General features: G+C 37.4%; 1 protein-coding gene and 1 long non-coding RNA gene across 6 annotated transcripts in view; one reads left to right on the plus strand and one right to left on the minus strand.

Annotated features, from left to right (window-relative positions):
* Positions 1 to 3,867: 3,867 nt before the first annotated feature.
* Positions 3,868 to 18,720, minus strand: LOC141497530 (uncharacterized). The gene is made up of 3 exons (XR_012471348.1): positions 18,527 to 18,720; positions 17,839 to 17,907; positions 3,868 to 3,954 (listed from the first exon to the last, which is right to left on the minus strand). It is a non-coding gene; the product is annotated as an uncharacterized LOC141497530 (long non-coding RNA).
* The window catches only part of XIAP (X-linked inhibitor of apoptosis), a 65,264-nt gene continuing 63,272 nt past the window's right edge, over positions 17,424 to 19,415 (plus strand). For all 5 annotated transcript variants that reach the window (XM_074200212.1, XM_074200213.1, XM_074200209.1 and 2 more), the window contains exon 1: positions 17,424 to 17,655. The gene's annotated coding sequence lies outside the window, so the exon portion shown is untranslated. The remainder of the gene's footprint in view (positions 17,656 to 19,415) is intronic.

The raw sequence follows: 19,415 nt of genomic DNA on the forward strand, positions 1-19,415 counted from the left end.
ATGAGTTGCATTTTGCATCAGTAGAAGGAGTCCATCACAGATATTTGAAGTACTACACTGTGGGAATAAACCATCTTTACTAAGACAGAAAAGAGCACTAATATATTTTAAATAGATTTGAGCTAAGAAAAGATTGAAATAAAAAGGATATTCTAGTTAACTTTCAACATAGAGTCATATTATTTACAGACTGGAAGGAACTTAAAAGATCACAGGATCATGGTCCAACATGTCTATTTAGTCTTTGTTTCAGTTATACTGTTCATTTTTCATTTAGCAAATAAATAAATTTAGTGATAAATAATTAATTAAAAAACTTAAGAACTCTTATCAATACAATAACCAACCATGAATCCAGGGGACAAAGGAAATGTGAGAATTTGTTTGCTTGACTATACATTCTCATTATGAGGTTTTTCTTTTTCTTTAACTTGGGGGGAAGAGAGAAGGCTAAGGAAACTCATTTAGTGAGTATTTATTTTCTTTCCTTCATGATAACTAAACCAGGTTAAGGGTAACAGATGGGCTACAAACTCATTGGTGAGTTGGTGAAGTGTCTACTCTCAGGTAAGTGACTTTTTATGATGAAATAGACAGATAAGAACAATTTGTTCCAATGGCCTTGACGGTGACAGAAGTAGGTGCTATAGATGATTTAGCATTTGGTCAGATCATCAAGATCATCTACTGCATCCTGGGCTAACAATCAGTCATTCTGATGTTTGTTTTGCTACTGGACTTTGATGACTCTGGAAGAAAGTGAAGGTGATTACTTGGTGCAATTCTGCCTCACTTAAACCCAAGTCATAAAGGAGTCAAGACATCACTCCATGGTGTCACTGGTCCTCTTCAAAAATGAAGGACAAACATCATAAATTGTTCTCTTTGTTTTGCTCACTTCACTCTGCATTGGTTCATGCAAGTCTTCCAATATTTCACTGGATCCATCCCTTTCATTATTTCTCATAGTATTCCCTTCTTTCTACTCAAGTACCATAATTTCTTCAGCTATTCCCCAATTCATGAACATCTCCTTAGTTACTTCCTTTAAAAAAAAAATTTGTTACATTTTGAGTTCTGAACTATCTCCTTCCCACCCTACAAACCCTGTACTAGAAAAGTGTATATATGTGTATATATATATATACACATATATATGAAATCATAGAATAGGAAATAGATCTAATAGTGGTATTGCTGGGTCAAAGGGTATGCAAAATTTTGAAACTCTTTGTGGATAATTCTAGATTGCTCTCCAAAATGGTTGGATTATTTTACAACTCCACCAACAGTATCTTAGTGTCCCAGTTTTTCCACATCCTCTCCAATATTTGTCATATTTGCCTTCTCTCAAATTAGTCAATACATATTAGTAAAATAGCAATCCTTTCTATTCAAATATCATAATTTGTTCAACTATTGTCTAATTGATGAGCACCTTCTTAGTTTTCAGATCTTTGGAATTATAAAAAGAGCTACCATGATCATACATATGGTTCCTTTTGCTCTTTCTTTAATCTCTTGAGTTATTGGAATAGTGCATTTTTGGGTCAAAGAGTCAAAAAATTTATTAACTTTTGAGGCATGGTTCCAAATTGCTTTCCAAAATGGCTACATCACTTCATAGTTTCACCAATAGTATATTTTTTATTTTTATTTATTTAAGGCAATGGAATTAAGTGACTTGCCCAAGACACACAGGCAATTGTCTGAGGCTGGATTTGAACTCAGGTCCTCCTGACTTCAGGACCAGTGCTCTATCCACTGTGCCACCCAGCTGCCCCCACCAATAGTATATTAATGTTTCCATTTTCCCCTCAGACCCTCCAACTGTTATTATCTTCCTTGTTTATAGCTTTGCCATTCTGATGGGTATGAGGTGAAAGTTGGTTCCTTTAATTTACAATTCTCTAATTATTAGTAGTATGGAGATTTTTCCATGTGATTGTTGAGGACTACATGTCTCCTCTAAATTTAATGTGCACTTCCTCAAATAGATTTCAGAGACTTTTCTCACTTAGTCTTAAGGTCTATGATTGATTGATTGATTGATGGTTATCTGTTCTTATCTGGTGAAGGCAACAAGCTAATATGGGGTGGAATGGGTTTGACCTCTTCTGTTATTTGTCAAACATGGGACTAGAATTAAATGAAGTCTAATAGCCCTCCTAGCCCAGATATTTAGTTCAGTTGAGTTAGCTAGAGTTCTAATCCCTTGAGCATCTCATTTATTCTTGATTTTATTGTACCTATAATTAATCCTTTGATGTTGGTTCTTTGTCCTTCCCCCTATATGATTTAGCTGCAAAAATCCCACTCCAAAGTCACAAACTGTTTTTAATTCTGGAGTCCTTGACTGTGTAACCTGATCCTTGAAGTTGGAAACTAAGTACCAGGGCACTAGATGGAGCCAAAGACTTGAGTCCAAGAAGTCTAAACCCTTAATTTTACAAATGAACAAACTGAAGCACAGAGGGATTTAAATGACTTACTCAGGAGCCAATATCAGAAACAAAATTCAAACCTAGGTCTTACTGACTTCAAATCCAGTGCTCCATGTCCTATGCTTAGAAATACAAGCCTAGAATAGAATCAAAATTAATATATGCTATAACAATAATGCTAATCTATTAGCAAAACTTAAGGTTTCTGCTTTGCAAGCTTCCTGTACAAGAGGGAGGGAGGGAGGGAAGCACATGATACATGGGAATTAGTTATGTGAGCTTTCTGAGCCTCAGTTTTCTCCTTAGTAAGACTTTCCCTCTCTCCATCAAGAGGCTGGGAGTAAAGCACCTTGGAAACCACAGTGTTATATAAATCTTAGCAGGGCTGTAAAAGTGTTTGTCGGTACAAATGACAATAGGCTATTCACTGAACTTGACTTGGCTTGTCATTGTTACCTGCCCTAAGGGTAGCATTGCAGGATGAGGTCATTCATTTCACTCTGCACATCATGTAGTGGGGCTGCCAAGATGAGATTTGCCAAATGACACCCATTTAAAAGGATTGAGCATTTTTTTGAAGCATAGAAGTATGCAACCATGGTGTCCCAGATTTCCCACAACCCTTCCAACAATGATCATTATCCTTTTTGGTCATATTGGCCAATCTGAGAGGTGTGAGGTGGTACCTCAGAGAAGCTTTAATTTGCATTTCTCTAATAATTAATGATTTAGAGCATTTTTTCATATGGCTATGAATTGCTTTGATCTCCTCATCTGTAAATTGCCTTTGCATATCCTTTGACCATTTGTCAATTGGGGAATGGTTTTTGTTTTAAAAATATGACTCAGTTCTCTGTATATTTTAGAAATCAGTCCTTTGTCAGAATCATTAGTTGTAAAGATTGTTTCCCAGTTTATACATTTCTTTTGATCTTGGTTACAGTGGTTTTATCTGTGCAAAAGCTTTTTAATTTAATGTAATTGAAATCATCTAATTGGTTTTTGGTGATGTTCTCCATCTCTTCCTTAGTCATGAACTGCTCCCCTTTCCATAGATCTGACAGGTAAACTACTCATTGATCTTCTAATTTGCTTATACTATTGTTTTTTATGTCATAAGACAGCTTTTTAAAAATGGAAGATGATAATCTTTGATCTTCATTTAAACTCCACAGTTCCTTCTCTGGATACAGATGGTATTCTCTATCACAGATCCCCTAAAATTGTCCATGATCATCGCCCCCATGTTGCTGCTGTTAGGGTGTACAATGTTCTTCTGGTTCTGCTCATCTCACTCAGCATCAGTTCATGCAAAGCCTTCCAGGCTTCTCTGAATCCCCATCCCTCCTGGTTTTTTTTTTTAATTAAATATTTTATTTGAGTTTCACAATTTTTCCCCCAATCCAAATTCCCTCCCCCCACCCCCCACAGAAAGCAATGTGTCAGTCTTCACTTTGCTTCCATGTTGTACATTGATCCAAATTGAGTGTGATGAAAGAGAAATCATGTCCTTAAGGAAGAAACAAAAAGTATAAGAGATAACAAGATCAGACAATACGATATCTTTTTTTTTTCTAAATTAAAAGGAATAGTCCTTGAACTTTGTTCAAACTCCACATTTCTTTAACTGGACACAGATGATATTCTTCATTTCAGACAGCCCAAAACTGTCCCTGATTCTGCACTGATGGAACGAGCAAGTCCATCAAGGCTGAACATCACCCCCATGTTCCTGTTAGGCTGTACAGTGTTTTTCTGGTTCTGCTTATCTCACTCAGCACCAGTTCATGCAAATCCCTCCATGCTTCTCTGAATTCCCATCCCTCCTGGTTTCTAATAGAACAACAATGTTCCATGACATACATACATACATACACCACAGTTTGCCAAGCCATTCCCCAACTGAAGGACATTTACTTGATTTCCAATTCTTTGCCACCACAAACAGGGCTGCCACAAATATTCCTGTACAAGTGATGTTTTTACCCTTTTTCACCATCTCTTCAGGGTAAAGACCCAGCAGTGGCATTGCTGGATCAAAGGGTATGCTCACTTCTGTTGCCCCTTTGGGCATAACTCCAAATTTCTCTCCAGAAAGGTTGGATGAATTCATAGCTCCACCAACAGTGTAATAGTGTCCCAGATTTCCTACAAGTCTTCCAACAATGATTGTTGTCCTTTCTGGTCACATTGGCCAGTCTGAGAGGTGTGAGGTGGTACCTCAGAGAAGTTTCAATTTGCATTTCTCCAATAATTAATGATTTAGAGCAAGTTTTCATATGGCTATGGATTGCCTCGATCTCCCCATCTGCAAATTGCCTTTGCATATCCCTTGACCATTTGTCAACTGGGGAATGGCTTTTTAAAAAAAGTATGATTCAGTTCTCTGATTAGTCCAGAAATGAGTCCTTTGTCAGAATCATTAGTTGTAAAGATTGTTTCCCAATTTACTACATTTCCCTTGATTTTGGTTACAGTGGCTTTATCTGTGCAAAAGCTTTTTAATTTAATGTAATCTAAATCATCCAGTCTGCTTTCGGTGATGTTCTCAATCTCTTCCTTAGTCATAAACTGCTCCCCTTTCCATAGATCTCACAGGCAAACTAGTCCCTGATCCTTATAACATTGTTTTCTATGTCTAAATCCTGTATCCATTTGGATCCCATCTTGGTAAAGGGTGTGAGGTGTTGGTCCAATCCAAGTCCCCTCCACACTAGCTTCCAACCTTCCCAGCAGTTTTCATCAAAGAGAGAGCCTCCATCCCAATAGCTGGACTCTTTGAGCTTATCAAACAGCAGACCACTATAATCGTTTCCTGCTATTGCACCTAGTCTGTTCCGCTGGTCCACCACTCTATTTCTTAGCCAATACCAAACAGGTTTGATGACTGATGCTTTATAATATAATTTTAGATCAAGTAAGGCTAAGCCCCCTTCTTTTGTACTTTTTTTCATTGAATCCCTGGAAATTCTTGACTTCTTATTTCTCCATATTTACTTACAATTTTTTTCTAACTCATTAAAGTAATTTTTTTTTCAAATTTTTATTGGTAGGGCACTAAACAGGTAGTTTAGTTTTGGTAGAATTGTCATTTTTATTATATTAGCTCAGCCTCTCCATGAGCAGTTGATATTTGTCCAGTTATTTAAATCTGATTTAATTTGTGTGAGAAGTGTTTTGTAACTGTTTTCAAGAAGTTTCTGAGTCAGTCTTGGCAAATAGACTCCCCAGTATTTAATATTGTCTGAGATTACTTTGAATGGGATTTCTCTTTCTAGCTCTTCCTGCTGTATCTTGCTAGACATATATAGAAAAGTTGAGGATTTATGAGGGTTTATTTTATATCCTGCAACTTTGCAAAAATTGCTAATTTTTCCCAGTAGTTTTTTGGATGATTTCTTGGGATTCTCTAGGTAGACCATCATGTCATCTGCAAAGAGCGAGAGTTTTGCCTCTTCTTTCCCAATTCTGAATCCTTCAATTTCTTTTTTCTTCTCTAATTGCTGAAGCTAACATTTCAATAGTAGTGGTGATAATGGGCATCCTTGTTTCACCCCTGATCTCATTGGGAATGCCTCCAGCCTCTCCCCATTGAATATAATGCTTGTTGATGGTTTCAGATAGATGCAGTTTATTATTCTAAGGAACAGTCCATTTATTCCTACACTCTCTAGTGTTTTTAGTGGGAATGGGTGCTGTATTTTATCAAAAGCTTTTTCAGCATCTGTTGATATGATCATATAGTTTCTGATAGGTTTGTTGTTGATATAATTGAGTATACTCACAGTTTTCCTAATATTGAACCAACCCTGCATTCCTGGGATAAATCCTACTTGGTCATAATGTATTATCCTAGTGATAGCTTGTTGTAGTCGTTTTGCTAAGATTTGATTTAAGATTTTTGCATCTATATTCATCAGGGAAATAGGTCTATAATTTTCTTTCTGTTTTAACTTTTCCTGGTTTAGGTATCAGCACCATATTGGTGTCATAAAAAGAGTTAGGCAGAGTTCTGTCTTCCCCTATTTTTCCAAAGAGTTTATATAGAATCAGAACCAGTTGTTCCTTAAATGTTTGGTAGAATTCACTTGTGAATCCATCAGGCCCTGGAGATTTTTTTTTAGGGAGTTCAAAGATGGCTTGTTGAATTTCTTTTTCTGAGATAGGGCTGTTTTAGGTATTTAAGCTCCTCTTCATTTAACCTGAGCAACTTGTATTTTTGTAACTATTCGTCCATTTCACTTAGATTGCCAAATTTATTGGCATAGAGTTGGGCAAAATAATCCTGAATTATTGCTTTAATTTCCTACTCATTGGTGGTGAGTTCACCTTTTTCATTTATGATACTAGCAATTTGGTTTTCTTTTTCTTTTTTTTAATCAAATTGACCAGAGGTTTATCAATTTCATTGGGGCTTTTTTTTTCGTAAAATCAACTCTTGGATTTATTTATTTAATAAATCAATAGTTTTTTTGCTTTTGGTTTTATTAATTTCTCCTTTAATTTTTAGAATTTCTAATTTGGTATTTAATTGAAGAGTTTTAATTTGTTTTCTCTAATTTTTTTAGTTGCATATTTTGCATTGATTGCATTGATTTCTTCTTTCTCTAATTTATTCATGTAAGCATATAAAGATATAATATATCCCCTGACAGCCGCTTTGAGTGAATCCCATAGGTTTTGGTATGTTGCTTCATTATTGTCATTATCTAGGATAAAATAACTTATTCTTTCTATTATTTGTTGTTTGATCCACTCATTCTTTAAAATGAGGTTATTCAGTTTCCAATTTGTTCTGGGCCTATATCTCCTTGGCCCAATATTGCATATGACTGTTATTGCATTGTGATCTGAGAAAGATGTATTCACTATTTCTGTCTTTTTGCAGTTGATCATTAGTTTTTTATGCGCTAGTACATGGTTAGTTTTTGTAAAAGTGCCATGTACTGCAGAGAAAAAGAATATCTTATATATTTTAGATTTGATACCTTTGTCAAAGAAACTTGCTGCAGAGATTTCTTATCAATTGCCCATTTCCCTTCTGATTTTTACTACATTAGATTTGTGCAACATTTTTATTTTATAAAATCAAAATTATCTGTGTTGCCTTATGTCATCTTTTCTATCCCCAGTTCAATAATAAACTCTTCCCCTATCAATAATCTGAAAGGTAATTAGTTTCTTTCTTGCTCCTCTAATTTGATTATGATCTGATTTTTTTTTTATATCTAGGTCATGGATCTTGTCTTAGTATATGGTGTGAAATGTTAGTCTAAGCCTGATTTTTCCCGGACTGTTGTCTTGTTGCCTTGTTGACAAATGGCCAGTCCAATCCCCAGCAACTGGGATCTTTGAGTTTATGGAACATCATGTCACTATGTTTGTTTGCTTCTCTATATTTGTATCTAATTTGTTCACTCATCAATCTCTTTTTTTAACCAGCACTAAACATTTTAATTGATGTCAAACTCAAATAGTAACAAATCCCTGTAGCCATGTAGTTTTATTTTTTATATATTTTATTTGTTTTCCAATTATATGCAATAATAGTTTCTACATATCATTTTCTGTAAGGTTTTGAATTTTACAATTTTTCCTCCACCCTCCCTTCCCTCCCCCATCCCCCCCACAGAAGGCAGTCTGGTAATCTTTTTATTGTTTCTGTGCTATACATTGATAGAAATTGAATGCGTTGAGAGAAAAATCATATCCTTGAGGAGAAAATAAAATATCAAAGATAGCAAAATTATGTAATACATGAGATACTTTAAAAAAATTGAAGGAAATAGACTTTGGTTTTTGTTTAAACTCCACAGTTCCTTCTCTGTATACAGGTTTATTCTCCATTGCAGGTGCTCTAAAATTGTGCCTGATTGCTGCACTAATGGAATGAGCAAGTCCATCAAGGTTGATCATCACCCCACATGCTGCTGTTAGGGTGTACAATGTTCTTCTGGTTCTGCTCATCTCGCTCAATATCAGTTCATGCAAGTTTTTCCAGGCTTCTCTGAAATTCCATCCCTCTTGGCTTCTAATAGAACAATAGTGTTCCATAACATCTTGCAGTGATTTAGAAAACCACAAATTAATATTATTTATGTTGTATGGTATTTTATTTTGGTAAACATTTCCCAATTACATTTTAATCTGGTTCAGTCAGGAGTTTTGACTAGGCTTTTGGGAAGCTGCTAATATTGTAACTCTGCTTTTTTTTTAAGGTTTTTGCAAGGCAGTGGGGTTAAGTGGCTTGCCCAAGGCCACACAGTTAGGTAATTATCAAGTGTCTGAGACCGGATTTGAACCCAGGTACTCCTGACTCCAGGGCCAGTGCTTTATCCACTGTACCACCTAGCTGCCCCTGTAACTCAGGTTTTAATGATCATTGCTTCATAGTACAGTTTGAAATCTGGTACTAATATCCCTCCTTAATTTCTAGCTTTTTCATTATTACAAAGATTATTTTTGAAGCTCTTGATTTCTCATTCCTTCATATGAATTTCATTATTTTTCTCCAGCTCTGTAAAATAATATCATAGGAGTTTAATTTGTACTGTGTTGTCATTTCACTCATATTCAATTCTCCATGATCTGAGTTGGGGTTTTCTTGATGAAGATTTTTAATTACTTGTCATTTACTTCTCTAGCTCATTTTACAGATGAATAACCGAGGCAAAGAGGGTTAAGTGACTTGCCTAGGATCATACAGTTACTAAGTGTCTGAGGCAGTTTTTGAATTGAGGTCATCCTAACTTCATGGCCTACACTTCTATCCCCTATACCATGTAGGTGTTCCTTTTTATATTATACTAAAAAAAATAATTTAGGTGGTATCATCATTTTGATTATTATATTATTGGTCTGACCTACAGAACACTCAAAACTCATAAAATATTTAACATTTTCTTCTATTTTATCTTTATTTGTAATACAATGATATTTCTTTCCTCTAATGGTATGTTAACTCTATTCATTAGATAATAGCCTCACATTGAATTATATGACAGACAGAAATTTGGGTGGAGCTATAAGAATGTAGGACCAAATCTTTTATCTTACTAAAATATTATTCAAATTAATATTTTAGTGAGATAAATATGATTAGATATATATTGTTATTTTTCAAAATCTTTGGATATCCATATGGGAAAGTAGAACAAAAGTTATTGGATCTTACTAAAATTATTATTCAGATTAACATTTTTAGTGAGATCAAAATGATTGGATAGTGTTGAAAAAATGAAAGTCTTCCAGAAAGTCTTTATTAATTTAATATAATTTTACATCCAACAATTTGAAGTAACATTGAACTAGGCAAGGAAGGAATAATATGTTAACATACAATTTAGAGTTAATATTTCAAAACAGTAGTAACTACTCAGTTCCTTCCTGGACTACTCCCCTCAAGTGTTCTCCAGAAATACAAGGGGACCTCTTCCCTGAAAGCAAGTGGAGAAGGGTAGGTCATAGCATTATCACTTAAGGGGATGAAGGCAGAGGGGTCTTTCCTCCTTGCCTAACCAGCCTTCAAACAGGGAACTCTGGAGAGGGTTTTTTAGATCAGAGAAATATATTTGTAGTTTTTTTTAGGTTTTTTTTTTTTTTGCAAGGCAAATGGGGTTAAGTGGCTTGCCCAAGGCCACACAGCTAGGTGATTATTAAGTGTCTGAGACTGAATTTGAACCCAGGTACTCCTGACTCCAGGGCTGGTGCTTTATCCACTGCGCCACCTAGCTGCCCATATTTGTAGTTTTTAGTAAGTGTTTTAGGAAGTTTTTAGTAAGCTTCATTATTTTTCAAAATCTTGGACAGTGATCATTCTGCTCTGCAGCTGCCTCAGTAGACCTGCTAAATGGCTAGCTTCTGACTTCACTGGTTAACTTGGCAGATTATGAAGCAACTTTCAAATCGTGGTTGTAAAGTGTTAGTTCATTCAATATCTTTTTTATAAAGAAAGCTTCTAGCACACCCTACCTCTCCGCCCAGATTCATAACTGACTCCTATATGATTGCAAAGTACTTTCTCATGTATTAGTACATTTGGTTCTATAGCAGCCCTGTTAAATTAGTTAGTCTAAATATTACTTACTGTATGTATTTTACAGATGAGGAAACTGAAATTAAAAGAGGTCATCAAATAATAGATCTAAAAGAACAAAGGAGCTCAGATGGCAGCAAATTCTATCCCCTCATTTGACAAAGCAAGACTCAAGGAGTTAAAATGCCCAAGATCACATATAGATTCTTAGATCTAGAAGATGAAAGACATTCTAGAGGCCAGCTAGTCTAACCTTCTCATTTTTCAGAAGAGGAAACTGAAGCCCTTGAAGATGAAATGATTTGGATTCATAGGTCTACAGGAATATCAGAGACCTCCAATCCCCTCATTTTACAGAGAAGAAACAGAGGTCCAGGAAGTTAAGTGACTTACCCAAGATCACACAGATAGTATCAGTCAGGATTTAAACTCATGTGGCTAGAGTGCCAAGTCTGGAGTCTGGAAGACTCATTTTCCTGAGTTCAAATCTTGCCTCATACATTGAATAACTATATTACCCTGGGCATCCAATTTGCCTCAGTTTTTTTATCTATATATGCAAAGGCAATTAACAGATGAGAATATCATAGCTATCCATAGTCAATTGAAAAATAGCTCTAAATCATTACTGATTAGAGAAATACAAATTAAAGTATCTCTGAGGTATCACCTCACACCTCTCAGACTGGCCAATATGACCAGAAAGGAGATTGATCAATGTTGGAAGGGATGTGGGAAATCTGGGACACTGATGCATTGTCGGTGGAATTGTAAACTCATCCAACCTTTCTGAAGAGCAATTTGGAATTATGCCCAAAGGGCAACAAAAATGTGCATACGCTTTGATCCAACAATATTACTACTGGGTCTCTACCCCGAAGAGATGATGAAAAAGGGTAAAAACATCACTTGTACAAAACTATTCATAGCAACCCTGTTTGGGGTAGCAAAGAATTGAAAATCAAGTAAATGTCCTTCAATTGGGGAATGGCTTAGCAAGCTGGTATATGTATGTCATGGAACACTATTGTTCTATTAGAAACCAGGAGAGATGGGAATTCAGGGAAGCCTGGAAGGATTTGCATGAACTGATGCTGAGTGAGATGAGCAGAACCAGAAGAATATTATACATCCTAACAACAACATTGGGGTGATAATCAATCTTGATGGACTTGCTCATTCCATCAATGAAATAATCAGGGACAATTTTAGAGCACCTGCAATGGAGAATACCATCTGTATATAGAGAAGGATCTGTGGAGTTTAAACAAAGATCAAAGTCTACTACCTTCAGTATTTTTTTAAAAAGTATCTTATGTACTACATAATTTTGCTGTCTCTAATAATTTATTTTCTCCCCAAGGATATGATTTCTCTCTCAACACATTCAGTTTTTATCAATGTACAGCATGGAAACAAGGTAAAGATTATAAGACTGCCTTCTGGGGGGGGGGCAGGAAAGGCAGGGTGGGGAAATTGTAAAATTCAAAACCTTACAGAAAATGATAGGTAGAAACTACTATTGTATATAATTGGAAAAGAAAGAAATATTAATAAAAAGAAATTATGAGTAAAAAAAAGTTTTCTCATCTATAAAATGAGATTAGAGAAGGGAATGGCAAACCACAATAGCTTCTTGGCCAAGAAAACTCCCAATGGGGCACAAAGAGTTTGATACCACTGAAAAATTACTAAATATCAACAATGTGTGACTTTAGGGCACATGCTGCTTCTGTCACATTACAATTTCTCTTCAAATGCCCTCTCAAGCAACTTATTCAAGTTCATACAACTGTTAAATACACTTCAACCTGGGTCTTCAGTTTCCACATCTAAAGCTCTTGCCACTGTGACTCATTGTCTCTTACACTGAGTTAATTTTCTACTTTTTACTGAATTATTTGGATTGCAGTTCTCCTTTTCTTACCAGGAACAGTCACAACTAGGATAAAGCCACTGGGGTTTTTACTTAGAGGGCCAAGGTTAAGTTGTATTCTGGTCTACTATCTTGGCACCTTATAGTCATTTACCTTCCCTCTTCTTGGTATCAAGAACCTTGCTTCTTCAGTCTGACCTGAGCTACCTACCATTCCCCACCACTACCCACTCTGCAGTACCTCTTAGAAGGGGGCCAAGGCAGGACTCTCTGAGCTAGTATAAAATAACCCCTTGTCACCATAGTGTTTAATTATTTCTATCAAGAAGGCAAGAGAGGGAAAAAGATAATTTTATACGGGTGCTCTGAACTATCGTTGATGCAATTTTGATAATATATGCCTTTTGTAGATTGCCCCCCCTTTTCTTAATGGATTTCTCAGCTGCACTTTCCAAGGATGAACACCAGAGGGCACGATCACCTAAGCTAGAACTAAAATTTCCCCGCCCACTTGGCCAAGAGGTTTACTTTCCATTTATTTCTTCCCAACACTTCTTTCCCTTTCCCTCCACCCCCAAATAAACCAATGAATGAGCTGACTGCAGCAACACCCCCCTCCCTTAAACTTTGGCAGAGCTAATGTGTTGCGAAATCTTCCTGCCTCTAAACTGAGGATGAAAAATTGTGAGGTTGCAAAGTAACTCCAGTTTAAACTGCCCCCAGTCTTGCAGAGAGCTTTAGTCCCCACCATTGTTCGGGAGAGGCACAGAGAGGGAGCCAGAACTAGGCCAAAAAGGGGGTGGGGGGAGAAAAACCTGGGAAGGGGAAAAGTAACCATGAAAAGGAAAAAGTTTTCCCATAATCCATAGCAGTCCCACACTATAATTGTTTTGGTCCTTCAAACATATCTGTGGGAGATAATGTGGTGACCCTGAAGTCAGAAAAATGTCCAGATCTAGTTCTGTGCTACTGTGATCATAAGCCTATAATCCTGCCTTTGAAGCTGTGGGTCCTTTAGACCTGTGGGTCCTTGGGAAAGTCACTTCCTTTCTCTGGGGTTCAATTTCCTCAACTATAAAATAAGGGGGTTAGATTAGCTGGGGCTCTAAGATCCTATAATTTGCTGCCCCATTGCTACACAGTGTTTTAATACTAATGTCTATTTCTAGAATTGTCCAGTTTCTTAAAACCACCTCGGTTCTGATAATCATACAAAGCAATTCTGGGCTTTCTTTTTTATGCTATAGTCATAGATCTTTCATCTCAAATTAAAAGGAACTTCAGAGGATATCAATTCCAACTTCAATTTCTTTTACAGATGAGGAAAATGAGGCCCAGAAAGGTAAAAGAATTTGCCCAGGGTATACAACCAACTGGTAAGTGTCCACAGCAAGATTCAAAGTCAAGTCTTCTGACTTCAAACCCAGTGTTCTATCCACTATACCACACTGTTTCCCTTTTATCGATGCTTGAAATATCTGTTAAATTTGATTAAGTACATTTTTGAAATCTGATTATAACTGAATGATTAGGCACTCTACTCTCATTCTGTGTTTGACTTTGTCCTTTTTGGAAGAGTCGTTCCCCAAATGAAAACTGATCAAAGGATATGAACACAAAGTTCTCAAGGTAAGCTGTCAACAGCCATGTGGGGAAAAAAATGCTGCAAATTGCCAATAATTAGAGAAATCCAAATGAAAGAAACTCTGAGCTTATATCTCACATACATCAGACAGGCATCATTGACCCCCCCAAGAAAGGGAAATGACAATTCTTGGAAGAGACAGGAGAAAATAGGTGTACTAATATACTGGCATATTAACAGCAATAATGCTATCAGAGCTATGAATTCTAGCCATTCTAGAAAGCAATATGGAACTATATACAACAGTATGTACAACTGTACATATGCTTTGATCCAGCTATGCACTATTAGGTGTATGCCCAAAAGACACATATGTATGTATATATGCCACTTATAGCAGCTCTTTTTATGGTGGCAAAGAACTGGAAACTAAGGGAGTGCCCATCAATCGGGGAATGACTGAACAAATTGTGGTATATGGATGTGACAGAATACTATTGTACTGAGAAACGATGAAGGGAACAAGTTTGGAGAGACGTGGGAAGACCTATATGAAGCAAGGCAGAGTGAAGTAAGTAGAACTAGGAGAACAACTTAGAAAAAAATAACTATTATAAAGATAAACAACTTTGAAAACTTAAGAACTCTGATCAAAGCAGTGGCCGGTTACCATTCCAGAGGACTCATGATGACGCGTGCTATCTACCTCCTAAGAATGATGTGATATAATAGACTCATGATGCAAATTGATGAGACATATATTTTCTGGACATGGCCAATTCTGGGATTTGTCTTGCTTGACTATGTATACTCATTTTAAGCATTTTGGTTTTTCCTCTTCTTCAATGAAAGGATGAGGGAAAGAAGGAGGATTTGCATTAGTTGAAAAAATAATTCAAATAATTATATAGGAATGTAGTGGAATGCTATTGTTTTGTATAAAAAATGACAAAAGGAACAGTTTCAGACAAGACTGGAAAGACTTTAGTAAACTGATGTACAATTAAGGGAACAGAACCAAGAGAATTTAAGCACAAGCTCTCCAATCAACACAATGATCAGTCATGATTCTAGATGACCAATAGTGAAGAATATTACCCATCTCCTAAGAGAAAGGGGATAGCTATATTCAGAAAGAGAGAAACATTTTTGGATTTGGCCAATGTGGGAATTTGTTCTGCTTGACTATGCAAGGCTCCTCCCTATCCCCCAGGGGTGTGGAGAGGTAGGAAAGAGAAAAATGAAAAGAATGCAATTTATTTTTTTTTTTCCAGAAGGAACTTCTAATTGGCTTTATTCAATCTTAGATCTAGGGCTAGAAGGGATCTCAGAGACCATCTAGTCCAACACTCTCATTTTACAGAGGAATGGAAGTGATTTGTTCAAGGTCACACAGCAATTGTAAGAAGTGGGATTTGAAGCCTGTCTGCAAATTCAGCCTGTAGGTATTTTATCATGCTGCCTCTCTTGGGTGCTCCCCTGAGTCAAATCTCCTTTTACTAAGCAGGAGCTTTAATTATCAGAGTCCTCAAGAAGCTGCTCATCAAGGAGAAAATTCAGAAGGGAACATGGATAAGCAGGGCAGTTTTATTACTATTACATTACATTTAAAATATAGTTTGTAAAAATCTATGCATTAACAGGTCATCATTTTATGTATAACTCTTTTATGGTATGGTTTTTGCACATGAAAATATTTATCTTTGTTGATGTTTAAGTTCATAAAAAAACTTTTTAAAGCTACTTTTCAAATTTTCCTTTGGCCAACCCAATTCCTCCTTGGTATTGGAACTGCCTTGTTTACTGAGCTTTCCTGTGGTACTCCGAGTCTCTCCAATACCATTTTCTGAAAGATGCCTTTTGTGTTTTGCAATACTAATCTCCTTGACCTGTACAGTTAACCATGCCGAATTTTTCTCATTCTTCCAAGGGCCTGATGGTTTTGACCCTCAGCATATATTTTTCATGGGTTTCAAATAAGGTGTTGTAAATGGTCTCTAGGCTTCCTCTTGGTTATTGATTTTTTAAACTCTGCCTTTTCATTTTCCCTAATGCTTACATTTAGTCTGGCTCCTTTTTCTTTTTTAAGTTTTATTGATGCCTTTTGTTTCTTTACCTACATCTTAGTTGCTTTCAAATATAGCCTTTCCCTCTCCCCCCACAGAATTCTACTTTGTAACAAGGAATAATGGTTAAGCAAACTCAGCTGATTCATTGAACTCCCTGTAGTCCAGCCCTCTCTGCCTCCTATAGGAAGAACTGCATCCTCTGGAACTAAGATTTCACAATTAATCTGAGATCTGATGTCTTTTAGTAGAGTTTTCCTAAACTTTATTGTAGTTACTGTGTATGTCATCTTGATCCTATCTTCTTCTCTCTACATTGGTTCATACCAGTCAGTCAACAAGCATCTAAGTCCTTGCTATGAGCTAAACACTGTGCTATGCAGAGACAAAGACAAAAACACAATCCCTGCCCTTAAGGAGCTGATCTTCTAATGGGTACCATAGACATCATGCAAAAAATTGTTCATTCACAGAATAAATGCAAGGGATTCTCAGAGAGAAGGTATAGGGTAGAAAAATGGGACCAAGAAAGCCTTCCTGGGCCACTAGGTGGCACAGTAGATTAGAGTACTGGCCCTGGAGTCAGGAGTACCTGAGTTCAAATCCGACCTCAGACACTTAATAATTACCTAGCTGTGTGGCCTTGGGCAAGCCACTTAACCCCATTGCCTTGAAAAATCTAAAAAAAAAAAAAGAAGCCCCAAGATAGAAATGAATAGAGAGGTCATTCTAGGTTTGTGATACTACCAGTAAAAAACATGGAGGGGCAACTGGGTGGCACTGCAGTGGATAGCACACAGGTCCTGGTGGCAGGGGGACCTCAGTTCACCTCAGATGCTTAATACATCCTAGCTGTGACATATTCAGTACTAGGTGGGTAAGTCACTTTAACTCCATTTCCTCACAAAAATGTTTAAAAAAATGAAAAGACATGGAGTTAGAAGATGAAATATTATATGTGAGGAATACTAAAGGGCAATAGAATATATGAAAAGAAGAAAAGTGTAAGAAGACTAGAAAGGTAGCGAGAGACAGATGAAGAACTTTGAAAGCAGAAAAAGAGCAGTTTGGATTTGGTCCTGGAAACAACAGGGAACCACTGAAGATTATTGAACGAAGGTAGCAGGGTGACTTGTTTAGGAAGATCACTTTGGTGGCTAAGTAGAGGGTGGAATGCGGTGGGGCGAGTCTTGTGGCAAGGACACCAACCAGCATGAGATTGCAACATTCCAGGTGTGAGGTTATCAGGGACTGCACCAGAGCGTCAGCTGTGTGAGTGGAGGGCAGAGGACAGATAGGAGGGGTGTGGTGAAGGTAGAAATGATAAGACTTGGCAACAGACTGGATATGTGGGTTGAGTACAAGGGAGGAGTCAAGGATGAGAACATGGTTGCAAGCCTGGTATCTTTCTCAGAATTACTCATATTCATTTGTTACAATAGAACAATATTTTGTGGCATTAATCTTCTCCATTTATTCAACCATTCTGAAGTCAAGGACAGACCTTCCCTACCAGCTGGGCAGAGGATGGGGGTGGGGGGAGGAGATGTTATTGCCTAGTAGGAAGAGTGAGAAAATTGCCAATGGCTCAACCCTCTGTGACCATCACCACCAGGATCCTGCTCAGAATTAGAGATTCTGCCATTAAGGTGAGTAAGTCAACAACACCTTTAACCTTTCATCCCCACCAACCTAGAACCAGATATTGGCTTAGGGACTGGAGCTGGGATTTCATTTTTATATCGAACTCTGAGATGAGGGGGTAATGCAATTTGCCACATACTCTGTAACCTAGTCTTAGAGAATTATATACAGCAAAGAGAGTGACTTACCCAGGGTCACAGTGCCAGCATTTCTGAAGGACAGTTGGAACAGTTCTTCCTGTCTCTGAGACAGGCTCTCTGTTGGGAAGAGAGAAAAAAATCAACAGTGCTTCAGACCTCCATAACTGTGAAGTACTGAGAACCAGAATCTCCAACACCAGAGCTTCAGAAATCAAACCACTTGGTGAGAAAACATTCTTCCTGGGTCTACCAGGACCCAAATGCATACTACATATGAAGTATATCTTATGACTACATAAATCATCCCCTGTCTTTTAGAGATGAAGCAAAGAAACTGAATTGCTGAATGTGAGGTTAACCAAGTCCCTGGGGTCCCAATTATTGGATTTTGACTCTATTAATCTTCCTTTTTTCTTTGGTGTTTGGAAAAGAATATAGTGCTACTACCCTCTAACATCATATGAAGTCTTTGGGGTGGGAGCCCCAATTAAAGGGTACTTCCTTGTTCTATGGCTAGCAAACACTAATCTGTACTGCTCACCTAACCCTGTGATTCACAGTCACAAGCTGGCTAGTTGAAAGCCTCCTTCCCCTACTAGCATTACTCAGTCCACATCTCCAGTCACATCAGCCCTACCCCTCCCATGTCCCTATCCTCTTGTGCCTCCCCTTCCACTGAGCCCTCTACAAACCCTCTTGGCCTCTTAATGAATTCTCCTTCACCTTAGACCTTTACCTCTGAGCCTCCTTCCATTCTTTTTATTTAATTTTATTTTTGGCTCCTTCTATTCTTTGCAGTCATGAAAAAGTTGGCTCCCCCGCAGAAAACACTGCATCCCTGCTTATCTTCTCAAGTAATGGTGCTTCTGTTATGCCCTAGTCATGCTGAATCAAAAGGAAAGGAAGGCATACTCTGTGGTCTTCAATACCACTTACAGGCCCTCAATCAGATCTCTGGGTAGCACAGTGGATGGATTACTGGACTGGGAGTCAGGAAGACCTGAGTTCAAATATGACCTCAGATGGTAGCTGTGTTACTCTGGAAAGCCACTTAACCTCTGCTTGCCTCAGTTTCCACAATTATAAAATGCAGCTAATAATAGCCCCTACCTCCCAGGTTATTTGTAAAATTATGCAACACAATGCCTGGCCTAGTGAGCCATGAACTTGTTCAATGATGTGCTGTCCTTGACTTTCACATCTTTTCCCTCCTTGCCTTATCACTACTCCCCCCAACCCAATCCTGGTCATACCCTGACTCCATAACCACTTCCTCTGTTCCCACCACCATTCAGTGCCAGTAGGTCTCAGTTGAAAGAGGTCACATGTCAGGTTACTAGGTCCAATACAAACTCATATTGTCTAATCTCACCTGGGGTCACAGCATGGTAATTTATTCTTCTCCAATTGATTATCCTGCTATCCACAGCAGCTGTTCCAAACTTTTTTTAATTGAAAGCAAAAACAGATATTCTAAAAAATAAAAAAGAAATAAAGAGAGAAAAGGAGAGGAAGGGAGGGAGGGAGGGAGAGAGGGAAGAAAGAAGAAAGGGGGAAGGAAAATACATCAAATTCAGTAGTGAACTAATCTGGAATGGAGAAAGGGAAGTGGTTAAAAGGGAGGA

Source organism: Macrotis lagotis, chromosome X, assembly GCF_037893015.1.
Source record: "Macrotis lagotis isolate mMagLag1 chromosome X, bilby.v1.9.chrom.fasta, whole genome shotgun sequence".
Taxonomy (NCBI): domain Eukaryota; kingdom Metazoa; phylum Chordata; class Mammalia; order Peramelemorphia; family Peramelidae; genus Macrotis; species Macrotis lagotis.